This window comes from Lonchura striata, unplaced genomic scaffold (assembly GCF_046129695.1).
Source record: "Lonchura striata isolate bLonStr1 unplaced genomic scaffold, bLonStr1.mat Scaffold_264, whole genome shotgun sequence".
Lineage (NCBI taxonomy): Eukaryota > Metazoa > Chordata > Aves > Passeriformes > Estrildidae > Lonchura > Lonchura striata.
The window spans coordinates 1-6,569 of NW_027461154.1; the positions used below are offsets into that span (position 1 = coordinate 1).

The following is a 6,569-nucleotide window of genomic DNA, read 5'->3' on the forward strand; positions in this document are numbered from 1 at the left end:
TCCCCACCCCCCCACCCACCCACCCACCCCCACCCACCCCCCCCACCCCCCCCAACCCACCCCCCCCCACCCACCCCCCCCCCCCCCACCCCCCACCCCCCCCCCACTCCTCCCCCCGGTCCCCGGTCCGGAGAAGGGGGTCCCGGAGAGGGGGCGGGGCTGGAGGGGGAAGGCCCCCCCTCCACCCCGCCCCCCTCCCCCGGACCCCCTCCTCCGGAGGGGGCCCACCCTGGCCCCCCCCACCCCCGGGACCCCCTCCTCCGGAGGGGGCCCTTCCTAACCCCCCCACCCTCCTCCCCCCAGGACCCCCTCCCGACCCCCAGCCCGACCCCCAGTGTGATGTCGGGAAAGCCGCACCCCGGCAGTGTCGGGCCGTGTATTAGACTGCAATGGGGGGACCCGCAGAGCGGCTCCGGCCCCGTGTGGGGACCCCAGCGAGGGCGGGGGGCGCCGGCTCCGGCCCTCTGGGCTTTATTCTGCGGCGCCCCGAGCCCCGCGGCTGCGAGGAAAGAAGGAAAAGGGGAATGGGGAACGAGAACAGGGGAGCAGAGCGGAGCATGCGGGAAGGTGGGGAGGGAGGTCGGGCTGCGAGTAAAGCGGGCGGGGAAGGGAAAGGCCGGCAGGGGGAAAGAGGGACGGGACAGAGGAGGGAAGAGAGAGGGAATGGAACGGAGCAGCGGGGCAGGGACAGGTGAGGGACGAGTGGGGGGGTCGCATTTGGGGGAGGAGGGAGAGTGGGTTTAGGGGAGAAAAAACAGAAATATGGAGAGAAGGAAGGAAGGGTAGATGGTGGGACGGGAGGGGAGGCCGAAATGGGACGAGAAGGAAAAGGAGGAAGACAAAGAAGGGGAATAGGAGCAGAAGGAAGGAAGAGTAGAAGGGGGCACAAAAGGGGAGCGAAAGCAGTCGGCTTTGGGGAGGAGAGGAAAACGGGGGAAAGGCAGGGAAAGAAGGGGAATGGGAGCAGGAGGAAGGAAGAGTAAAGGGGGGGAAGGAGAGAAGGGCGAAGCTGCGGAGCCCGCACAGAACCCACCACCCTCACTGCGCTCCGAGTGAGCAAATGGCGGCTGCAGCGATTCCCGGCACTTAAATAAGCTCGGCCCCACCCCACGCAGGTGCCCCGCGGTCCCGCGCACCTGAGCCAGCGCCGGCCCCGCCCCTGAGGCTCCGGCCCGGCCCCGCCCCTGAGGCTCCGGCCCGCCCGGGATGGAGGCGGGGCCATCGCTCCCGGCCCGCCGGGATGGGCCCGGGGCTGCCGCTTCGGCTCCCGGCGGTGCCGCCTCTGCCCCGGCGGGCGGGTCGGGGTCTCTCTCGGGCCGGAGCACCGGGGCGGCGCCGGGGCCGAGCCGGCGGCGGCGGCGATTTCCCGGGGCTGACCGAGACCGGCCGGGGCGCGGGGACCCCCGTGCCGCCCCAGCACCCCCAAACCCCGCCGCTCCCCGCCGTGCCAGGGAATTTTCTTTTTCCCGGTGCAGGCCGAGACATTTCTGTGAGAAAACTCAAAAGTCAGGGGTACGGGGTCTGAGGGGAGAGAAGAGATTCTGGTATAAATCCAAAACGCGTTGTGAAAAACAACATGGAAGAGCTCATTTGCTCTCCCAGCCCGGTTTCTGTGTGACCGTCTGTGATTCCAGCTGCTCCGCTGGCACTGGCAGCCTGCGGGGCTCGAAGGACTTGCCAGGTGCCCAGCACGACAGAAAATAACGGGAGAACTCCCCGGCTCTGGCAGCGGAGCCTCTCGGCAGTGTCCCGAAAGCCCCGCAGTGCCAGCATCTCTGCATGGAAGCTGAGGGGCTCCAGCGCAGCCCCTCTGCAGCGTTCCTCTGCAGCTGGCACTGCCCAGCGCCCCTGACCAGGGTTTGGGGTCCCTGCACAGCCCCCGGCGCAGCCCCCTGGCTTCTTCCAGCTCCCTTCAGCCAGGATGATTTTCTCGGGGGTAGGAGCACCCAAAGCCAGCGGAACTGGCCTCAGCCACTTTCCGTGGGATCTCTCCTCTTCCTTCCTCACCAAATTCCCACTGTCAAAACCCAGCTTGAGGCACAGATCCCCATCCCCTCAATCTCTCCAAGGAATTGGGCTCGGATTTCCCAATCCAGCAGGGCAGAAATGCTCTTGTCCTTACCGTGCATCCTAATTGCAGTAATGGCTTAAGAAATAATTGAAAGAAATTAAAGGAATGAAGAGAAATTAAATAAGAGCTGCCAGCTCCAACTAAGGGATGCTCAAACCCCTTACCAACAATTCGCTTTAATTAACCGACTCAAACAAAGTAATCAACACCACATTGATACAGTAGGATTCTTTTTAATCGAGTTATAGATAAATATTGCAGAATGTAAAAACCTTTGTAAATCCAGAAACTCTTTCAAGAGATAGACAGGGCACAGCTGCAGAGAGTCTTGGGGAGTTCAGGGGAAAAACCCCAAAGTTTTCAGTGTTTAGCATCTCCCACCCTGTCGTCACTGACAGCAAACACGGCTTCAGCCTCGGGAAAACACGGAGAGTCAGGGATTTTACAGATCCTGGTCTCACCTCAGCCTCTCAGCAGGTACAGTCTGCAGGGAGAGGGAAGAAAAAGGGTCAGAATGGACAGCCTACTTCCAGAAAATCATCACCATTCATAAAGCACTAAGCAGAGCTGTAAGAACTTCCCCAAAGGTTCATTTCCCTGCGGACTGAGGGCTCTCAGTTGAAGCACGGGCTGGACCTGCCACGGACAGACTCCAGGAACCCCAGAAGTAAAAGCCACTGGGCCAATTCCAGAAAACATTCCAAAATCAGGCTCCTAGGATGTGACCATCTCCTCTCTCACCTGGAGGCGGAAGCACAAGGAATGATCTTCCCTCCTGTGGGTTTTCTGGGATCTGCAGTGAACCGCAGGGGGAAGAAAACAAAGCCTGAATATTTCGCACGACTGGAACAGAAAAGTGGGGAAAAGGGAGGCAGGGGCACTGCTGGGGTGATAACTGGGATCCAGCCTCTCCACACCAATGGAAGCAGAGACTGAGTGACAGAGCCTTTGGGACCACTTTGCTGGGATTCATAGGAAAACGGGTGAGTTTTATTTTGGCAATAAAGCCAAGCTGCTTCTCACCTCATCAGCCGGGTACAGCAGCAGCACCCGCAGGAACCTGGCCAGGTGGCTCTGCCTGGCAGAGGGCTCCCCACTTCCTGGGAATTGTGTGCTACAGGGCTGTGCCACTGGCCATTAAAACAGTTCCCACCTGGCCCTTCACAAAGGCAAGGTGCTTTTTCCATACAGCAAATGGTTTTTGAATTAAGAAGGTAACACTATACTCAACTGGAGAAGAAAAAAGTGAGAGCTGTAAAATTTTCCCACGCCAGGCAAAAAAGAAAGCCAAATCAAACCAAAACGAAAAGTAGCATAACAATGAAAAAAACCCCAAAACATATCAAGCATATTTCAAGAGAGTTTAAATCTGAATGAAGTGATTTACTTAGAGGCTTGAAAATCTGCCATGCTGCAAAAATCTAACTGCTGCAATAAAAGCCTTTTCTTACATCACATTTTAGCCCTGAATTTGCAAAAACCCCTGCCAAACTAACAATTCACCACATACAGTTCTTGAGTCATTCCTGTCCTTGAGCACGAGTCAAGCTAAAGTTATGGAGACAAGAAAAACATAAGTGACTCAATGCTGCTCCTTTGGAAATTACAGAATCAGAGGGAGGGTTTTCCTTAGCTTAGGAAAAATGCACAGCCAGTTCAGCAGATACTGAATAGCAGGGAAGTCAGGAGATACGTGCTTTGCTGTCAGAGACAAACATATAAATAAATATTTACATTAAGCCAGAGGTCTACAGATGGTCTGATCAGAAGTCTTGATGCAGAAAACCAGCCCTGGGGTATCCTCTTAAGGGACACAGGAGGAACTCCTTGGCTGGGACACAGCCTCGCTCAGCGCTGCTCCCATGGCTCTCGGCTCTTTGCCAGTGCTTGCAGTGTCCCCGCAGATCCCAGAGGATGGCAGGGCCAAGGCTCCCGTTCGCTCCTCCGGCACTCAGCGAGTGTTTCCTGCCACGCCCCCTGTGCAGAGCAGCCACGCGCGGCTCGCCGGTGCTCAGCCCTGCCTCCAGGGCTTTGAATGGCACATCCACCTGCAAAATAGGCAGGGAGAGCTTCTGGCTCACACGCGGGATTTGACAACACAAAGAGCACGCGTGGGTGTCAGAAAGGGCTCAAATCTCATCTCACACCACCGAGAGGGGGAATGGAACGGAGCAGCGGGGCAGGGACAGGACAGGACAGGAAGGAGCCGGGTTTGGGGGGGACACGGAAACGGGGGAAAGAGAGGTAACTGAACACGGGCAGGAGCATGGAGCGGGAGAGAGAGGGACAGGAGGGGATCCTCCCGGCGCCCCGGCTCCGCCCCGGCTCAGCCCCGCCCGGGCTGCTGCGCTCGGCAGAGCTCGGCTCCGTTCGGCTGGACTCGCCTCCTCGGCCAGCTTCGGCTACTTTCGGCCACGCTCGGCTATTTCCGGCCGCATTCGCCTCCATTCGCCTCTTCGGCAAAGCTCGGCTCGCCTCGGCTGAACTCGGCAAAGCTCGGCTCCGCTCGCCTCCTCGGCCCCTTTCGGCCGCTTTCGCCCACGCTCGCCTAGTCCCGCCCGCTCCCGCCTCCATTCGCCCACTCCCACAGCTCGGCTCCCTCCGCCCGGCCCCGGCTCCCTCCGGCTCACACATTTCCTCAGGGCACCTCAGCACAGGTTGCACACAGAAGCTGTGGCTGCCCCCGGATCCCTGGAAGTGTCCAAGGCCAGGCTGGACAGGGCTTAGAGCACCCTGGCATGGTGGAAGGTGTCCCTGCCCATGGCAGGGGCTGGAACGGGACGAGCTTTAAAAAAAGGTGCCTTCCCATCCAAACCCTTCTGGGATTCCACGAATCTGTGAACCGCTCCCGGCAGAAGGGCTAGATTTCCATTGTGCTTCGAAAATGCTGCTGCAAGAACACGAAGAGAGATTTCAAATACTGTTAAAGTGGCACAACCACATCAAAAATTACGTCTGGGGGTAAAGTGGCAACTCTGCAATTCCAACCTCTGATACCAAGGACACATGGAGGGCTGAATCCTGGAGGTCCTTACATGACAGGATTTCTAGAGTTATCCGTCCCCAGTTTGCTGCTTAGGGTTAGAAAAGGTGGAATTCTGTTCTTAAGGGGTTACCACGTACCATCAACGTGAGAGACGGGGATGCTGATGTTTGATCAGAGTCCTGGAGCAGCCTGGAGCACGCTGGCTTCCCGAACCAGGTCTGCTGCCTTGTCCGTGTAGGGGTAGGGCTTTGTCCTCAGCCTCAGCAGGATCTGTCAGCAAAGGAGGAGAGAAAAGTAGAGTGCACCGGCTCCCAAGTGTGGGGGAACCATGTGCTGCTAAGGAAGACCACGTGCTGAAAGTGGTTGGAAGCCGGGCGGGTTTTGGGAGGACAAATTCCATATTACTTCTGCAGGATTCTGTCTACAGTTCCTGCTCTACAAACCAAATACATCAAACGACAACAACAAACAAACAAACAAAAAACCCCCACATTAAATCAACAACAACAAAATAATTACTCCTACCTCAATAACCCCATACTGCCCCAAACCATTCCAAGGAGGGCGGCAGGAGGGGCTGGCAAAGGCAGGGCCCCGCCGGGCCCCCCTCGCCGCTGCCATCCTTCTCCAGCGCCGCCGCTGAGCCGCCTTCAGCCCAAAACCCACCCAAAAATACCCCAAAATCGTCCTAAATGCCCCCCAAAAACCCACCCAAAACTACCCAAACCCTCCTAAAAATATCCAAAAAACTCACCATAAAATGCCCCAAAACCAGCCCAAAACCCTCCCAAAAATACCCCAAAAAATCCACCCAAAAATATCCTAAAACCCACCAAAGAATACCCCAAAGCCCTCCCGAGAATACCCGAAAACCCTGCCCATAAACACCCTGAAACCCCAAATTAACCACTCTGAACCCCAAAATATCCCTGAGCTCCTCATACCCCAAATTTTCCTCCCCAACCCCCAAATTCCCCCCCGACCCCCAAAATTCACTTCTGGGTCTCGTCCTCGGGGGCCGGCGGCTGCCGGGGCCCCCCCAGGCCCGCGGGCGGCGCCCCCAAACCCGGGGGGAGTTCGGGGTCCGAGTCGGGGTCGTCCTCATGAGCCACCAGCCTGGGGACCCAAAAACCGGGGGGAACCCCGAATCGGGGGGGGGGACCCAAAATTGGAGGGGGTTCTGGGGGGTTCTGGAAGGTCTTTGGGGCATCCCAGGAGGACTTTTGGGGTCTCAGGGGGTTTTGGGGGTCCCAGGAGGAATTTCAGGGGTCCTAAAGGGAAATTTGGAGGTCCCAGGGGGAGTTTTGGGGTCCCAAAGAGAATTTTGGGCGTCCCAGGGAGGGCTTTGGAGTCCTGGGGAGAAGTTTGGAGGTTTCAAGGGGTTTTTGGGAGGAATTTTGGGGGTCCTGGGGGGGGGTTGGGGTCCTGAAGGGAATTTTTGGGTTCCCGAGGCTGTTTATGGCGGTCCCGGGGCTGTTTTTGGGGGATCCCGCCGGGTATTTTTGGGGGTGC

General features: G+C 58.0%; 1 long non-coding RNA gene across 1 annotated transcript; it reads right to left on the minus strand.

Annotated features, from left to right (window-relative positions):
- Window positions 1-2,288: 2,288 nt before the first annotated feature.
- On the minus strand, window positions 2,289-4,896 carry LOC144248684 (uncharacterized). The gene is made up of 2 exons (XR_013341999.1): window positions 3,806-4,896; window positions 2,289-2,555 (listed from the first exon to the last, which is right to left on the minus strand). It is a non-coding gene; the product is annotated as an uncharacterized LOC144248684 (long non-coding RNA).
- Window positions 4,897-6,569: the final 1,673 nt, after the last annotated feature.